The following is a 19,237-nucleotide window of genomic DNA, read 5'->3' on the forward strand; positions in this document are numbered from 1 at the left end:
ACCCCATCTCACAAAGACATGCCCACATTTTAAGCCCCACACCTTTTATTATTTACCCTTTTTTGTGCATCGGTCTGGCTTGCAAATCACGCCCAGTCCCACAAAGCCATGTCCTCTTCTATCTTCAGCTTACAATATCTTCATCACAAATCAGTACCACCTGAGGACAGGATATGAGGATGGGACATAAGGACTGGATATGAGGTCGGGACATGAGGTCGGGATATGAGGTCGGGATATGAGGACGGGATATGAGGATGGAATATAAGGACGGTATATGAGGTTGGGATGTGAGGTCGACATAGGAGGACAGGAAATGAGGTCGAGACAGGAGGTCGGGATATGAGGACGGGATATGAGGATGGGATAGGAGATCGAGATATGAGTTTGGGATATGAGGACAGGATATGAGGTCAAGATAGGAGGTCAGGATATGAGGACGGGATGGGAGGTCGGGATAGGAGGTCGAGATATGAGGTCGAGATATGAGGACGGGATATGAGGACAGGATATGAGGTTGAGATAGGAGGACGGGATAGAAGGTCGGGATATGAGGACGGGATATGAGGTTGAGATAGGAGGTCGGGATGTAATGACGGGATAGGAGGATGGGATATGAGGTCGAGATATGAGGATGGGATAGGAGGTCAGGATATGAGGTTGAGATATGATGACGAGATATGAGGACGGGATATGAGGTTGAGATATGAGGACAGGATATGGCGTTGGGATATGACAACAATATATGAGGATGGGATATGAAGTCAAAAGCTTACTCCTTTTTTGATTTTCCTCCTCAACAAGGACAAGGAAGGAAAAAACGGGCAATGCCGGGTTCTCAGCTAGTAATCAATAAAATGTAGCTGCAATGCAATACCACACACCAACTGAGTATAGGAGTTACATTGTATTTGAAAGAAATCAGCTATTTATTTATTTTTATTCCAGTATAAACCCTTAACAGGGGCATTTCAGGTTCACAGAATGTATGATTTGTTTCTTAAGACAGAGTAGAAATAAAAAACAAGTCATACTTTCGTACACCAGTCCCTCTACAGCTCCAGTTTTAGCTCCATCCAGTCCCACTCTGATCACTACTTGTTCCTGATTCTGAGACGGGTGTTCTAGCAGAACCTGCCAGCTTAGCCAATCACTGACTTGGGTGGTTCTCTGTTGCGAACAGTGATTGGCTAAACGGGTAGGTCTTGCTGAAATGCTGAGCTTGTAAGTAGGAACAAGCAGTGACCACCAGGGGACCAAAGAGCACTGGAATGGAAGCTGTGGGGGACCAAGGTAGGTCTGACCTTTTTTACTTTTACACTGTTAAAATTTTTATGACCCCAGAATACATCTTTTAACTAGTGCTCAATGTCCTCCACAATAATGCCGCATCGTTCAAGACTGTTATACTTGGTAATAAATGTTTTCCCCGTGAAAGTTCATCCACTTTTGAGGGGTAACATAATTAGAAATGTGGACCTATGTGCTATATCATTGATAAGCCTGCTCTTTACTATAATTACTATATATGTAATAGTTGAAGCAAATGGGTGTACATGTGTGCATCAGATGGTAAACAGATGGGTAGATGTTATCTAGGTCACAAGAGGGAGGAGATGGGCATTAGACATTAGCTTTGCTGTAGCATCCTTTCAAGAGCAAGGTTAGAAGATTAGTCATTTAAATCAGAGACATAACTAATAGGCATGTTACATTCTGTTGTGCCATGTGTATAGTTTTTTATACTAACATTTATAAATACTGGTATATGAGTGGATGGTCAGGTGTCTTCTAGCTATGAGCTGCACTCACTGTTCCAATTAACGATATGTAAGTTAAAAGCACTAAGACTGGGTTCACATCCCTTTTTTATGTTAACTGGGATAAAATAAAATAAAAGTCTTTATAGTTATTGTTTTGGAAATGCATTATGTAAACCCAGCCTTATGAATACCATAATATATAATAAATTGTTACATGACCAAATACTATGTTATGTGATCAAAAAGTATCTGATCCATTGTATAACCCTGAATCTCTGTGTTTCCTTCTTCCACAGCACACATATAAACTAAGAACATCAGAATATACATAGTGTAAAAAATAGAACAGCAATATTGTATATTTGTAACACAGAATAGTTTTATTTCTTTAAGCAAATACAATTGTTAAATAATTGAAACCTAAGTAAAGGCATGAAATGCTTTTTGAATTACGACTGCATTTTCCAATACACATGTGACATAAAAAGTGACCCTGTACAGATGCCCTGTGATGTGGTGTCAGTGTTTTGCATCACTTCTGAATAACTGCACAATGGTTTAATGTCACACATACTGGTAGGGATTCTTACATAAGGGGCTTATTACAGATCCTGTGGAATACAAGCTCCTCCAACAATACCATTTTGTTATCTCCTGTCATACATTGCATGATTATCTAGCTGTATAAGCTTAATCATTTTAACATCAGGGGGCAGATGACCGCATAGTCTCCTTAAAGGAGAACTACGGGATTGAAAAATGTATCCCCTATCCTAAGGATAGGGGCTAAGTTTCAGATCGCTGGGGGTCTGACCGCTGGGGCCCCCCTGCGATCTCCCGTACGGGGCCCCGGCTCTCTGGTTAGAGAGGGCGTGATTACCACCCCACGAAGCAGCGGCCGACACGCCCCCTCCATACACTGCTATGAGAGAGCCGGAAATTGCCGAAGGCAGCGCTTCGGCTCTCCCATAGCTGTAAATGGAGGATGAGTGTCAGAGAGCCACGGCCCCGTACAGTAGATCATGGGGGGCCCCAGCGGTTGGACCCCCCGCGATCTGAAACTTATCCCCTATCCTTAGGATAGGGGATAACATTTTCAATCCCGTAGTTCTCCTTTAAGAAGTCTGGCCTGCTTTTTTATTTCTTGGATATAGATCTGGGTCCTTGGAGTAAATTGAATGGGCTTACCAATGTAGGCAAGATTCACTGCTATTACAAACTGTGGGATTTACACATCATTTCTTTCACTGTAGTTCTGTTGTATTCCAGGGTCTCAGAAGAACTGGAACTGGAATATTATACTTTTATAATATTTTCTTGAGTTCTTGAAGAAACTTTACTACAATGGTAATGTTCTAAACCTGTAAAATGCCATTAAAGGTTTATACAACCATTGCAAGGTACAATATAGGGAGTTTTTTAGAATCAGTAAAAGATTGATTTTAGGTTATATGAAGCATTAAAGGGGAACTCGAGTGGAAAAAATGTTTCTTTAACTCCTTAAGGACCAATACAAATACCTGTACGCCCCTGAAAGACCAGGCCTGTTTTTTCAAATCGGGGATTCCAAAGCGTATTTTGGTCACTTTTTATACCATTAAAAAAATGAATAAAAAGTGATCAAAAAGTCCGAACAAAACAAAAATCATACCGATGAAAACTTCAGATCACGGCGCAAATAATGAGTCCTCATACCGCCCTGTACATGGAAAAATAAAAAAGTTATAGGGGTCAGAATATGACATTTTTAAACATATAAATTTTCCTGCATGTAGTTATGATTTTTTCCAGAAGTGCGACAAAATCAAACCTATATAAGTAGGGTATCATTTTAACTGTATGGACCTACAGAATATTGATAAGGTGTAATTTTTACCGAAATATGCACTGCGTAGAAACGGAAGCCCCCAAAAGTTACAAAATGGCGTTTTTTTTTTTATTTTGTCGCACAATGATTTTTTTTCCGTTTCGCCATGCATTTTTGGGTAAAATGACTAATGTCACTGCAAAGTAGAATTGGCGACGCAAAAAAAAAGCCATCATATGGATTTTTAGATGGAAAATTGAAAGGGTTATGATTTTTAAAAGGTAAGGAGGAAAAAACGAAAGTGCAAAAATGGAAAAACCCTGAGTCCTTAAGGGGTTAAACAGGTGGGGTCTTAGAATACCCTCAACTTTTTCCCATGCTGATTTCAAAACATCAGGTGGATAACCACATTGGAGAAGTCGAGCTTCCAACTCTGAGGCTTGTTTTGTGAAAATTTCCTGATTATTATTTATTCTTTTCAAGCAGATAAGTTGGCTGGTTGGGATGCTATTCTTCGTGTGGGTGGGATGGGACGAGGCATAATGGAGTATAGAGTTCCTGGATTTAGGTTTTCTGAACCCAGATGTGACAATGACATTATTGATAATTTCAATCCTTACATCCAGGAGCTCTAAAGTGTAATTTCCAAACACTGAAGTGAATGTCATATTCATTGTGTTGATGTCGTTAAGATATCTGATGAAGGCTGTAAATTGCTCCTCTGTCCCATCCCACACCACAAAGATGTCATCCATAAACCATAAAAAAGTTTTTATGTACTGTACATATGGATTCAAGTATGTAAAAAACGTAATTAAAATGGCTAAAAAGTTTTTAGTCAATGCATACGAAATGGGTTTGCCCATTGCTGTGGAAGGCGTTGCCTGATCTATTTATCATTGTATTGGAAGTAGTTATTGGAAAGTATGAAGGAGACAGATTCGGTGACAAATTGTATGAAATCGTACAATTTGTTGGAGCTTGCAAAGAACTCCTTTACAAAACTCTCCATGTCAATAGAGTCCAAATGTAGCCTTCTTGCCACTCAAAAATTGTCAAGTGATGAGATAAGATCTCCTGTATCTCGAACATAGGAGGGGATATGGGGTAGTAATGGGGAAACGAGCCAGGCCACGTAACTGGAGAGGAATTCCGTTGGGGAACCTATGACCGCCACAATGGCGCAGCCAGGTGGTGGACTGACCGATTTGTGAATTTTGGGTACTAGGCTTAGATGGAGATTTAGGTAACAGTCGCTCTGCGTTTTTTTCTCATATAACCTTTTTTTCCGTATATTTTCATAATAGAGATCTAAGGCTATCTATGATTTTATTTTTTATCTGACAAAGGCTGTAAATTGCTCCACTGTCCCTTCCCACACCAAGAAGATGTCATCCACAAACCGTAAAAAAGGTTGCAGCAGGGAGAGCTAATGTGGGGTATTTTTCACATCATGTGAGTCGCAAAATGAGGCCTGAGTAATTAGCACTAGACTCTTGCTACAGGCATATGAGGATAACAATAGAACACCCTGCGGTCTAAGAGTGTATAAATCACCTTCACGCAATTTTTATCAAACTATGGAATGAACAACACTCTTTAAACCTGCAACAATTAGTGTTTTCTTAGAATAGAAGCGAATATGAATTAGTGACCGCTTAATTATGTAAAATGAAATGTGAACTTAGAACCAGGATATTTCGGAAACTGCACATAAAGCATTTATGTCATCCTTGTATAAAAAACTTTCATATTTACAGTTCACTATGAAGGACATTAAACGTGATACATTTCTTAGAGACAAAAGCGATTTTGAACAACATCAAGAGTTTACATGGCATAAAATTTGCACGAGTAAGCATCAATTCAGAAAGAAACTAGTATATAAAAGGAACAATCAACAGCAGAAAAAGAAGTTTCTAAAGAAATCTGATTATTTAACCACAGAGTTAGAGCCCAGCTTGTCCGACGAAGCCTCAGGTCCAGAATCAACATTGAGAGGGGTTAATCCGGCCGGGAACCCTTTAGGTGGAGAACTCACCATGGCTGGAGGTGGAGAAGGAGAAAGCAGGTAGAGATCAGTTAAGAGAAAGACTGTAACATGAAGGCAGTAACAATGCCCAACATAGTAGTGCATTTAACAGATGTTGCTCTTAGTAATGAGTGCTTAGCGGTCCTAAATAAGGAGTTGAATATTGGCTTATGTGAACCTTTTGATTGCTGCACATTCGAAGAAGACATGTATAAGGCTATCTGCAAATTATCACTTAAAAAATATTTTACCACACTTAAAACAAATAAAGATTTCACGTTGATGCAACAAAAAGAGGGGGAAACCCAGTTAGAATCTGTCCGTTGGGGTTTAAAGAAGTGGCTGAATTTAATGAAGTGGAAGAAGATAGTATTAGAACACTGTCCACACTAGCGGCAGACAGTACACTTTCCCTTTTCATGGTGGTAATCCTTCTAGGTTTAATCTCCCCATATCCCCAGGAAGCTTTATTGACCTGTTTTGCAGAGCTGTCTGCAATGAGGTAAAGGCCTTAATATATCCCCATCCTATTTGGAATATTTCAGTTAAAGAAAAAGAAGCCTTGAAATGGCTCGCTGAGAGAGAGAGGACATAATAGTATCCAATGCAGATAAAGGGGGCTCAATTGTAGTATGGAGTAAAACTGACTATGAAAACAAAGCAATGAACCAATTAGGGAATGTCCTTGTGTATGAAAAATTAAAACAGGGCCCCACTAGTAAAATCATAGAAAGCCTTAGATCTCTATTACGAAAATATACGGAAAAAAGGTTATAACAGAAAAAACAGCAGAGCAACTGTTACCTAAATCTCCACCTAAGCCTAAGTGGTACATAGTACCCAAAATTCACAATCCAGTCAGTCCACCACCTGGCCGCACCATTGTGGCGGTCATAGGTATCCCAACGGAATTCCTCTCCAGTTACGTGGACTGGCTGGTTTCCCCATTACTACCACATATCCCCTCCTATGTTCGTGATACAGGATATCTTATCTCATAACTTGACAATTTTGAGTGGCAAGAAGGCTACATTTGGCCTCTATTGACGTGGAGAGTTTGTACACCTGCATCCCTCATGATGCGGGTGTACAGTCTCTCCAGGAGTTGCTTGCAAGCGCCAAATAAATATTATTATTTCATACAATTTGTCACCAAATCTGTCTCCTTCATACTTTCCAATAACTGCAATGGACACACCAATTTCATGCGCATTCGCTAACATTTTTGTAGCCATTTTTTTGCATAATTACGCTTTTACATCATTGAATCCTCTCAGGGGATGAGGGTGTGATCCCCCCTTGAGGTCATGAAAAATGATTGGTGTGCCTGCTCATGCAGCCTTATCCATGAGTCATCTCTTGTCCATGACTTATGGACAAGTCTGATGCTTCTGCAGGACTGGTTGGTGTTCCTGTAGGCATGGGGACCCCTAGTGGTGGGATTTTCAGGGGCCATTTTCTTTATTAAATATTCAAAAACATTTAAACAACCATATTACAAAAGATCTTTAATTTTTATCAGTAACAACATATAAAAAGTTTTTGCATCTGAAAGTACCCATATAAGAGAACTGAGTCTTCAAAGGAGACTGTCATATATTAATTTTGTATTTGAAATGGAGTTTTCTAAGTACACTAGTAACGCTATATTTTGAGTATGATTTTCCTTTTTCCCTCTATTGTTGTTTTCTTTTTTGTTGGTACTAGTGACAGCTGAGCCTAAAAATGTAACATTGTATAAGAAATAGAACAGTATATAATTTGATCTTTAATAATGTCTGGCTATGGCCACATCAACACAAATGCATACTCTGTACTATAACTGTAGTACAGTGGGTTCACTGTGTATAGGTTGTCATTATTATAAGAAATAACAAGTGTATCTAGTGCTCAAGATCTGAATACATGGCAAATATTTTATTAAGATATTAAAAGAGTATATTTGTCAACATTACACAATGCTTCCCCCAGCAGGGCCCTTGCTGGTAGGAGGCAATCTATATATATAAAACTCAACGTGTGTGTGTGGGTTTGTGTATGTATGTTCCACAAAAACTTCCAAATGGCTAAAGATATTAAAATGAAACTTGGCACACATGTTACTTATATGTCAGCAACAAACATAGGATAGGTGATTTAACCCTTACTCACCCCCCATTTGCCAGGGGATGGTGTATGTTTAAAAACCCATACAAGTCTATGGAAAATATATGTTACTGCATAACTTCGAAACGTCTGGAGATATTTCGATAATACTTGGTCACATGTTACTGATATGTCCACTTAAAATATAGGATAGTTAATTTAACCGTTAACTACCCACATTTGTGAGGGTCAGGGTATTTGTTTAAAGTCCCATGCAAATCAATGGGAAATGTATGTTCTCACATAACTTCTGTATGGCTGGAGATATTTCAATACCTGGTACACATATTACAGGTCAGGATATGAGGACGGGATGGGAGGTCGAGATAGGAGGTCAAGATAGGAGGTCAAGATAGTAGGATGGGTTGGTGGGGATAGGAGGACGGGATATGAGGACGGGATATGAGGACGGGATATGAGGACGGGAAAGGAGGTGGAGATAGGAGGTCGAGATAGGAGGTCGGGATAGGAGGTTGAGATAGGAGGTCGGGATAGGAGGCTGGGATAGGAGGTCGAGATAGGAGGAAGGGATAGGAGGTTGAGATAGGAGGTCGGGATAGGAGGTCGGCATAGGTGGTGGAGATAGGAGGACGGGATAGGGGGTTGAGATAGGAGGACGGGATAGGAGGTCGAGATAGGAGGACGGGGTAGGAGGACGGGATAGTAGGTTGAGATAAGAGGATGGGATAGAAGGACGGGATAGGAGGTCGGGATATGAGGACGGGATAGGAGGTGGAGATAGGAGGTGGAGATAGAAGGTCGGGATAGGAGGTCGAGATGGGAGGTCGGGATAGGAGGTCGGCATAGGAGGTGGAGATAGGAGGACGGGATAGGGGGTCGAGATAGGAGGACGGGATAGGAGGTCGAGATAGGAGGTCAAGATAGGAGGTCATGAAAGGAGGACGGGATAGGAGATCGGGATAGGAGGTCGGGGTATGAGGTCGAGATAGGAGCACGGGATAGGAGGACGGGATAGGAGGTCGGGATAGGAGATTGGCATAGGAGGATGGGATAGGAGGTCGGGATAGGAAGTCGGGATATGAGGACGGGATATGAGGACGGGATGTGAGGATGGGATATAAGGTCGAGATATGATGACGGGATATGAGGACGGGATAGGAGGATGGGATATAAGGTCGAGATATGATGACGGGATAGGAGGTCGGAATGTGAGGACAGGATATGGGGTTGGGATATGACAACAATATATGAGGATGGGATATGAAGTCAAAAGCTTCCTCCTTTGTTTATTTTCCTCCGCAAAAAGGATTAGGAAGGAAAAACCGGGCAACGCTGGTTACTCAGTCAATATATACAAATGGATACGATAAGATAAATGGTGTAAAATGCTGAATAATAAAAATGCTGAATGTAAAAAATAGTGAACTGGCTTAAATGTCCATCCCAATATTGCCATGTAATCAGATCTTGAGCACTAGTTACATTTGTTATTTCTATTTATTATTTTATAGACACATGCGGTTGGAGTTTTACTAGTTGCCGGGTCTACACACTGTTGTTTTAGTATAAGAGAGCCATCCCATTCTATTTTTCCTTTCTGTCAATATTATTACATTATATGTGAAGCAAGAATAATTGCATGTAATTATATAGATGTTATAATCAGGTATAACTAATTTCATTACCGCCATTAATATAACATTATCCTGGCATGCACTAAGGGTACTTTCACTCATGCCTAATGACACTATCTTTTTGCCACACATTGCCACACAGCCAGTTTCAGCTCATGGTTTACTGCAAATTTTTGCAGCTTGCAATGGATTTTATGGCTGCAAGTTTTCTACAGTTAAAGTGTGGCAAAAACTCACAGCTATTTGTTGTTTCTTAACCTAATTTATAAGTTACATTTTTTATTGTTAGTCCACTAAGGTAGGGTTAACATTGCACAGACTGTGCTTAGAATGTTCACTTTGCAGAACGTGGGTTGAAGTTAACAGCTTAGTTTTATTTCAATTGATTGAGACCAGGGTCCAGCTGAGCAGTCTGCTAAGGTCTAGTGTACAGCAGAATATTACATTTCTAAATATATTATGGCTATTAGGTAGACTTTAACTTGTTCTTTTCCTAAGGAAAATATACTATATGAGCTGCTGTTCTTCCCACCATTAGGAAACCATGGAGTCAGCTGTACAATAATGAAAATTATTACATCTATTGTGGCATCATTATATTTAAAATACATTAAAAAGGAAATGTTATACTACTAAGGGGAATTCTCTTAAATTAGTAGAAGTGGGTTAGGTGCTAATAACAGCAGTGTATTTTAGGACTGGTCTGGGTAGCAGATTTACGGTTGACATTTTGGTGGGTTATATTGTAGTTGATAACTCTGGATCATTCCTCATGCTCACCGAATTGCCTGTATAAAATGTTTAATGGTGCATTATGATTTCAATATATGTTCCTATAGGCATTTTATGGTGCCTGCTTATGATTGATTCTTTGAAAAACCTAGGTATCCTTGCTATTAAATTAAATTGAGATGACCTATAGATGTATATTAGTAAAATAGTCAGCATTTCTGTGACACAACAAACATATGTGACCATGCATAATCCTTCAAGTTGATGCCCACCTTAAACCACCTTGTTATCTTTAGGTCCCACATTGGGAGCTAATTAACATTTTAGGGAGAGCATAGACAATTACTTCATACTGTTCATAAATTAAAAACAATAGCTCCCAATCACAAAGCAGAATGGGGGAATAGCACAAGAGCATTGTCCAGAAGATTGTGCAGCCCTGTAGGACAGATGAAGTAAGTATGTAGTCTTTTGTTGTTTTATTGCACAGGAAGTCATAGGGTTAAAGGGGTATTCCAATCCTAAGACATCTTATCCACTATCCAAAGCATAGGGGATAGGATGTCTGCCGCTGAGGACCCCCACTCTCTGGCATGCAGCACCCACCTCTGGGAGCTGCACACAGTGCTGCAGCCTCGGAGTCAGCCTGGTCACGACTACAGGCCCGGAGTATCGTGATGTCACGACTCCACCGCCGTGTGACATTACGCCCCCGAAAGGCAAGTCTATGGGAGGGGGCATGACGTGACAGAGGTGGGTGCTGTATGCTAGATAGCGGGGGTCCCCAGCGGCAGGACACCCCCCCCCCCCCGATCAGACTTCTTATCCCCCATCCTTTGGATAGGGGATAAGATGCCTTATGGCCGGAGTACCCCTTTAACTCTGTGGTCTTTCAGGAAAACATATTTAATCCCTGTTTGTTCTGTAGTTCACTGCACAGGTCCCACAGCAGAGGTCTGGATGTGACCACCACTCACTTTCCTCAACTTGACTAAACTGACTTGTTCCTTCCCATCTAGACAGACCTGGGGTAGCAGGGCAGGAGGCCCTGATTGGACAAAGTGATCATGAGGTTCTCTGTGCATTCTCCTGCACAGACAAGACTAACTCTTTAATGGAAATAACAAATTACCAATACACTAAATGAGTACAACATTATGACACAGACAATATGTAAACCCAAACAGTGGGCCAGAGCAGACACAGAAAAGTGACATCTACCTTACAGGTGTGTTCTGCACCGGGACACCCCATAATGCTCTCAGTATTGTTTAATCTTTGGTTAGGTATAGCGTACTGTTTTTTTTTTTTACCATGTGTCATGTGTTATTAGTAAGGACATTATTATATATTATGGCGGTACACTAATGAGGGCCATACTCTGCCGAAACAAGTCACCTTTGGAAAAAGTCTTCATAGCCATCTGTGTCTGATGGAGAAGAAAAGGTAAAGAATAACACCTGTAAGTCACTAAATAAATCTGCACTGTAACCACTTATATGTTCCACAGAACCTGTGTAGTACCTTTATCTACCTCTCTATGGAGGAAATATTGGTTACAAAATTCTTTGCAGTAGATACAGCATACGTGGTTATGGTGTGGAAGGATTATTTTATCCTTGTACGGTGCAGTGAGTGACTGTATTTTGCAAACATATGCTGCTATATACAGTATATATAAGTTATTTGGGGCAGAGATGACATATCTTTGGGTAGAGATTACAAGTTATATGAGCGGGTATATCCAGGCTTGAGTTTTAAAAGTTGTTTTATAGCAACATTGTCCTCAGAACATGATTTAGGATTGTTAAGAGACCTCTGATAAAGCTGAAGGGACATTTACTTCCACAGTCTCCAAGTTCTTGGACATGTTGCATAGTATAACATTAACCATGAATAAGAAAACTGTCTAAACCATCACTGCTCACTGAGACATCTTAATGACATGCCACATCAAGTGCCTTGTAGTTACTTGCATAGGTGGTGGTGGTGGGAGGTGGAATTTTGGGGGTGGTTATACCATTTTCTACCTCATGAGGTGACACCAACCCTAGTAACTGTTAGTGAACCAGAACATAGGTTTCTATCCTAGGTGCATATTTTGATTAAAAAAAAAACAATTTTTATTGTTAAAACATAAGTAGTCAAGGAAGCAAGGCAATTTTTTTAGACTCTATGAGATTTGATTATACATGTGCATCAATGAATGGGTCATTAAAAAAAAGCTACTCAGCCAAGTTATGGTTTTCGAGCAGCTACTGTGGAACAGCTTCATCATAATCTCGTGTTTGTATTAAGCTGAGGTTATCTGGGTTTTAGGGGATATGCCACCTTTTGTTTAAAATTGTGCTTCTATTGATATTGAATTTTATTTGAATTTAGATATGTTATTACTTTATCTTACTATTATGCCAAAGCATAGTATTAAGTCTTGGTGATGGAAAAAAGATTAGACGTTTCTATGTAATAGGACAAGGCATTCCAAAGATAATGCAATCAGTATCTCGTGTGTCATCATGTTACAAAGAAAGACAGGTCTCAGATGTAAATTTGCTTATTAATTCTCTATGGGTTTCACTATTCTCTACAGCTTTGCTTTGTTTTCTGGAAACAGTGCTTGTTTTTGTCACCATTATGATCTGACAATAGCCAGTTTGTTTACTGTTCCTGAATTTCTCAAGGTTCTAATAAAATAGAAGCTCATATGTTATGAATAAAAACACATCCAAATTCACTACAATGGATTTCACTTCAGTATGTTTTAGTTGCTAATAAAATAACAAATCTTAATGATCAGTACCTTGATGCTGTTCATTGCACTTTAAGTCATTACTGTCATTGTTAACAAAACGTTGACATGCCACACAGACATGTCAACACTTTTCTTGGTTAGAGTCTGTGTACTAAGACCCCCACCGAGCATTAGCTATAATCCCAGTAAAGTGCATGATCATTACCGGAGACAGGCTCCATTATAATAGACTGGGATCATCAAAAAGTATGTTAGATATACTGGTGCTAAGTTACTTGTGCACTCTAACAGAGGTGGAAAACCCTCTATTCTAGTGTATGCTGCTATAGGACTAGTTGTTCCCCTATAAACCACTCATAAATAAACAATGACAAAAACGTTATATATAGCCAATAGCACAAAATGAGGGAGAGGGAGTGTATGGACAGTGGTATGGAGAGCAATCAAGCCAATCAAGCTTAGAATTCATACATTTGGATGGTCACTGGTATGTGTAAAAAGTAGCTATCCTCAATGAGGATACTGTTCCCAAATGGGGAAAATAGTACCTGATATTAATGTGTCATCAGATAAAAAGAAATGGGATCCAATGTTGTTACTGCCATTCTAAGTCCTCTGTTCAGACAATTCACTTTATGTGAGTGAAAGCCCCGTCAGGGGGCATCTCGACCAAGCAGTGCTGTTAAAAGTTGCTATCCGGTTGGTTACATCACTGTGGAAGCCTACGAGGGTCAAAATTACCCTGACATGTTTCAGAAATAAATGGTTTCCTTCATCAGGGAGATAGAAGTTCAATTCAGGTTCAAATTTAGGGAAGGAAAAATTGCTAATGGGGCCTAATTTTGACATTTCCACTTAGAGGTGTAATCACTTTTGCAAAAGTTTAGTCATTAGTGACTGTGCGTTGAGTTATTCTAAGGGGACATCAACATAAAACACTGTTATACTGGCTGTGCATTCACTACTTTACATTGATGCAGAATGTCATTTCTTCAACACGATAGACTGAGTACCAAGTCAGGGGGAGAAGCATGCGCCTGTGTGTTTCCCCCTTCAATTTCTATATATCAGAGAGGGTCTCAGCACTAAGTCCCGACCAATCTAAACTTTGAAGAATTGTTCCACCAAATAATGTATTAAACACTGGTGATGTGAAAAACCAGGACACGTTTAATTCCAGCAGTGAAGGGCAGTGAACTGGGATCATCATCACTTCTAAAGATAAGACAGCATTGATGCCTATTACTAAAGTGAGCCATGCTTTCAAGCTTCCAAAGAACTAAGGGAATGCAGCTTGCTTTAGACTTCCTGGCCTAGTTTTCCTGCTTAAAACTATTTAGTTCATATACACCTAACAGCATTTTACTTTTATTTTATATATACGGTCATAAGAAAAATAAAGTACACCCCATAAGTACGCAGTGTGCGGCCTATAGTTTGAGCACTGACAGGCTGACAACCCCCCCCCCTTCAAACTCTGTAGCTATGCTGGCAGCACCTATTGTCTTTTTTTTTTTAAACAACCTCTGGATATGACACTGATCATGTGCACTCAATTTCTTTGGTTGACTATTGCGAGGCCTGTTCTGAGTAGTACCTGTCCTGTGGAACAGCTGTATGGTATTACCCACCATGCTTAAGCTAAGTTTCAGGGTCTTGGAAATCTTCCTATGGTCATGGCGATCTTTATGTACAGCAACAATTCTTTTATTTTTTTTCAGATTTAGAGTTTTTTCAGAGTTCTTTGCCTAGAGGCGCCATGTTGAACTTTCAGTGACCTGCACTAAAGAGTGTGAGAGCAATAATTTAAAAAAAATCTGCTCCCCATTCACACCTGAGATCTTGTAACACTAACAAGTTACAAGGGTATGGTAATGGCTAGGTGGGCCTAATTTGGACATTTCCACTGGTGAACTCACTTTTGAGTGTCACGAACCGGCAGGACGGGTAGTGGATCCTCTGGACCAGAGAGGCGATGGCGTGGATTGTACTGGAGGACCAGTTCTAAGCAGTTACTGGTCTTCATTAGAGCCCGCCGCAAAGTGGGATGGATTTGCTGCAGCGGTAACTACCAGGTCGTATCCCCCAGTAACAACTCGACCTCTCTGGCAGCTGATATGGCGTGGTACACAGGGAGTAGGCAGGAGCGTAGTCGGACGTAGCAGAGGTCAGGGCAGGCAGCAAAGGTTCGAGGGTGAGTAGTGGGTAGCAACGGGTTCGGCAACAGGCGAGGCAAGATAACACTGTAGGGAAAGCTTTCTCAAGGGCACAAATATCCGGCAAGGGCAGGAAGGGGCAGGTAACATTTATTAGGAAGTGTCCAGAGGTCAGGGACCAGCACACCAATCATAGGTGCGCTGGCCCTTTAAATTTACAGAAGGCAGCGCGCGCGCCCTAGAGAGCGGGGCCGCGCGCGCCGGGAGACAGGGACAAACGGTGCAGGGAGTGGGGAGCCAGGTAGGACGGACAGGGACTCGGCGCGTGAGCAGGGTCCAGCCACCCGGCAGCCGCGTCCCTGACACAAGGGAACCGTGCCCCCGGTCAGCGCGTCTGACCGGGAGGCGCCGGGATCCCGAACAGGGAGGCCGGGGAAGCGGGCGCTCTGGTCCGGGGGAGGGGACCGGAGCGCACGCTGTGACAATACCCCCCCCTTAGGTCTCCCCCTCTTCTTGGTGCCCATAAAACTGAGGATGAGACTGCAGTCCAAGCTGTTCTCCTAAGGCTCCCAAGACCTCTCCTCAGGACCGCAGCCCTCCCAATCAACCAGAAAAAATCTTCTCCCCCGAGAGATCCTGGTCGCCAAGATCTCCTTGACGGAAAAAATATCGGAGGTACCGATAACAGGGGTGGGAGAAACAAGTTTGGGAGATAAACAGTTAAAGACAGCAGGTTTAAGAAGGGAGACATGGAAGGAGTTATGGATTCGGAGGGAGGGGGGAAGATGAGGCTGGTAAGAGACCTGATTGATCCGACTCTTGATTTTATAGGGTCCCAAGTAACGAGGGCCCAACTTGTAACTTGGGACCCTAAATCGAATGTATTTAGAGGAGAGTGAAAACTTGTCACCTGGGCGGAATACCGGAGGAGCTCTGCGTCTCTTTTCAGCTTGGAATTTCATACGAGCGGAAGCCTTGAGGAGAGCAGCATGAGTTTCACGCCAGATGGTGGAAAAGTCCAGTACAAGACAGCAGGTACAGAAGAAGGAGTGGAATACTGCAGAGGTGGAAGAGGATGACGGCCAAAAACTACAAAGAAAGGGGACTTGTTAGAAGCAGAGAATTGTTTGTAATTGTAGGAGAATTCCGCCTAGGGAAGTAGATCCACCCAATTGTCATGGCAAGAGGACACAAAGTGGTACAAATAGTCGCCCAAAATTTGGTTGACCCGTTCTACCTGGCCATTGGACTGAGGGTGGTATGAAGAAGAAAAGTCCAATTAGATCCCGAGCTGACCACAAAGAGCCTTCCAGAATTTGGAGACAAATTGTACCCCACGATCCGAGACAATATGTTTGGGTAGGCCATGGAGATGGAAGATATGTTGAAAAAATTGTTTGGCTAACATGGGTGCTAAGGGTAGACCCGGCAGAGGTACAAAGTGAGCCATTTTGGAGAAGGGATCTACCACGACCCAAATAATGGACATGCCATGGGAGGAGGGAAGATCAGTAACAAAGTCCATAGCGATGTGAGACCAGAGAACTTCAGGAACAGGTAGAGGCAAGAGGAGACCCGCTGGTTTCTGGCGAGGTGATTTATCCAGGGCACAAATCGTACAGACCTGGACGAAGTCCGAGACATCTTTCTCCAGAGAAGGCCACTAGTTCCTTTGGGAGATTCGTTGGAGAGATTTTTGTACCCCGGGATGACCGGCAAAAAGGGAAGGATGGCCCCACTTGAGAATTTGCAGCCGCTGACGTGGAGGTACATAAAATTTGCCCGGAGGGAGAAGGCGCAGGTCCACCGGAGCGACGGCAATAAGGCGTTCTGATGGGATGATATATTGGGGGATAACTTGTCGCCCACCACATCCGAAGAGCAAGACAGAGCATCTGCCCTAATGTTCTTACAAGCAGGACGGAAATGAATTTCAAAATTAAAACGGGTGAAGAACAAAGACCAACGAGCCTGATGGGGATTTAGTCTCTGGGCAGACTGGAGATAAGCCAGATTCTTGTGGTCCGTGAAGATGTTCACAGGATGTGTGGCGCCCTCGAGTAAATGTCTCCATTCCTCCAGTGCCAACTTAATGGCCAGCAGTTCTCTGTCTCCAATGGAGTAATTTCACTCCGCGGGAGAGAATGTTTTAGAAAAGAAGCCACAAGTCACTGTCTTGCCCCGGAAGACTTTTGGGTGAGGACAGCCCACCAAGGAGGCATCCACTTCGAGAGAGAAGGACTTGGTGGAATCTGGCCCAGAAAGAACGGGTGCTGTGGCAAAGGCAGCTTTCAACGACTGGAAGGCCTTTTCAACTTGGGAAGGCCAGGATTTGGGGTTAGCTCCTTTTCTAGTTAGAGCCACGATAGGGGCCACCAGAGTGGAATAATGAGGGATAAATTGCCTGTAGTAATTAGCAAAGCCCAGGAATCTTTGCATGGCTCGGAGACCAGAGGGGCGTGGCCAATCCAGAACCGCGGAAATCTTGGCTGGATCCATTTGAAGTCCTTGGGCTGAGATAATGTATCCCAGGAAAGGCAGGGAGGACCGTTCAAAAATAATTTTTTCAAGTTTGGCGTATAAGCGATTTCTCCTAAGGCGAGTGAGAACTTGTCGCACTTGGACCCGATGTTGGTCCAAATTGGGGGAAAAGATGAGGATGTCATCCAAGTATACGACCACGCAGGTATAAAGCAAGTCCCTGAAGATGTCGTTGACAAATTCCTGGAAGACGGCAGGTGCATTACAAAGGCAGAAGGGCATCACCAGATACTCAAAGTGCCCGTCCCTTGTGTTAAAGGCGGTCTTCCACTCATCTCCCTCACGGATGCGGATCAAATTATAGGCCCCTCGAAGGTCCAATTTGGTGAAGATCTTAGCCCCTCGGAGATGGTCAAATAGCTCAGAGATTAGGGGCAGAGGGTAGCGGTTCTTCATGGTAATTTTATTTAGTCCTCTGTAGTAAATGCAGGGACGGAGAGAACCGTCCTTATGGCCACGAAAAAGAAGCTGGCTCCAGAAGGGGAAGAAGACTTTCTTATGAACCCCCTCTGCAAGTTCTCACTAATATAGTCGGACATGGCAAGAGTCTCAGGAGGTGAGAGAGGATAAATTCTGCCCCAAAGTGGAGTCGAACCGGGCATCAGGTCGATCGGACAGTCATAGGGTCTGTGAGGAGGAAGGACCTCAGCTTGTTTCTTGCAAAAGACATCCGCAAAAGAATGGTATGGCTTGGGCAGACCTCCCAGGGGTCCAGTTTGCCCGGACTAGGCTTGAGACAATGGTCAAAACAGGAGGAACCCCAACGCAGGATCTCACCGGTGGTCCAATTCAGGACAGGACAATGACGTTGAAGCCACGGCATACCCAGGAGGAGTTCTGAGGAGCAGAAAGGAAGGACAAAGAACTGTAAAGTCTCTGTATGAAATATTCCAATGTCCATCTGCAGAGGCTGGGTATGGAACTGCACAGTGGTAGAGAGCCTCTCACCGTTAACTGTAGAGATGAGGAACAGCTTGGGTAGACGGATTACTGGAATGCGGTACTTGTCAACCAAGGAGGCATGAATGAAGTTGCCAGCTGAACCGGAATCCAAGAAAGCTGTAGCGGAGAAAGAAGACTTGAAAGAGATGAACAACTGCACGGGTATGGTGAGACGTGGAGAGGATGAATTCACACCTAGCAACACCTCTCCCACGTTTACTAGGTGCGAGCGTTTCCCGAACGCGGAGGACGAAGAGGACAATCTTTAAGGAAGTGCTCGGTACTGGCACAGTACAGACACAGGTTCTCGTCTCTGCGGTGGCTTCGTTCTTGCGGAGTCAGGCGTGACCAATCCACCTGCATGGCTTCCACGGCGGGAGGCCTAGTAGCGGGTTGAGGTGGACGCACAAAAACGGGAGCCAGACGAGGGTAGCGTCTAGGACGAGCTTTTTCCTTTTCAAGGAGGAGTTCCTCTTGTCTCTCGGCGAAACGTTTGTCTATCCTAGTGGCCGGCAAGATGAGGTCACTAAGGGAGGAAGGTAGGTCACGGGCAGCCAGAACGTCATTTATCTCCCTGTTGAGACCCTTCTTGAAGTTGGCACAAAGGGCTTCATTGTTCCAGTTGAGTACAGAGGCCAGGGTGTGGAACTGAATGGCATAGTCACCCACGGAAGAACCTCCTTGGGTCAAGTTAAATAAGGCAGTCTCTGCAGAGGTAACCCGGGCGGGCTCCTCAAACACATTTCGGAACTCTTGGCAGAAGTTCTGGACG

At 42.8% G+C, this 19,237-nt stretch overlaps 1 protein-coding gene across 2 annotated transcripts in view; it reads left to right on the plus strand.

The window, feature by feature from the left end:
• The window catches only part of FSTL5 (follistatin like 5), an 872,209-nt gene that overhangs the window by 24,803 nt on the left and 828,169 nt on the right, over positions 1-19,237 (plus strand). Inside the window, exon 1 of one of the 2 annotated variants that reach the window (XM_056561526.1) lies at positions 5,519-5,641. The exons of the other annotated variant lie outside the window; for it this stretch is intronic. The gene's annotated coding sequence lies outside the window, so the exon portion shown is untranslated. Of the gene's footprint in view, positions 1-5,518; positions 5,642-19,237 lie in introns of those variants that run through there. 2 annotated transcript variants of the gene reach the window in all.

Source organism: Hyla sarda, chromosome 1 (assembly GCF_029499605.1).
Source record: "Hyla sarda isolate aHylSar1 chromosome 1, aHylSar1.hap1, whole genome shotgun sequence".
Lineage (NCBI taxonomy): Eukaryota > Metazoa > Chordata > Amphibia > Anura > Hylidae > Hyla > Hyla sarda.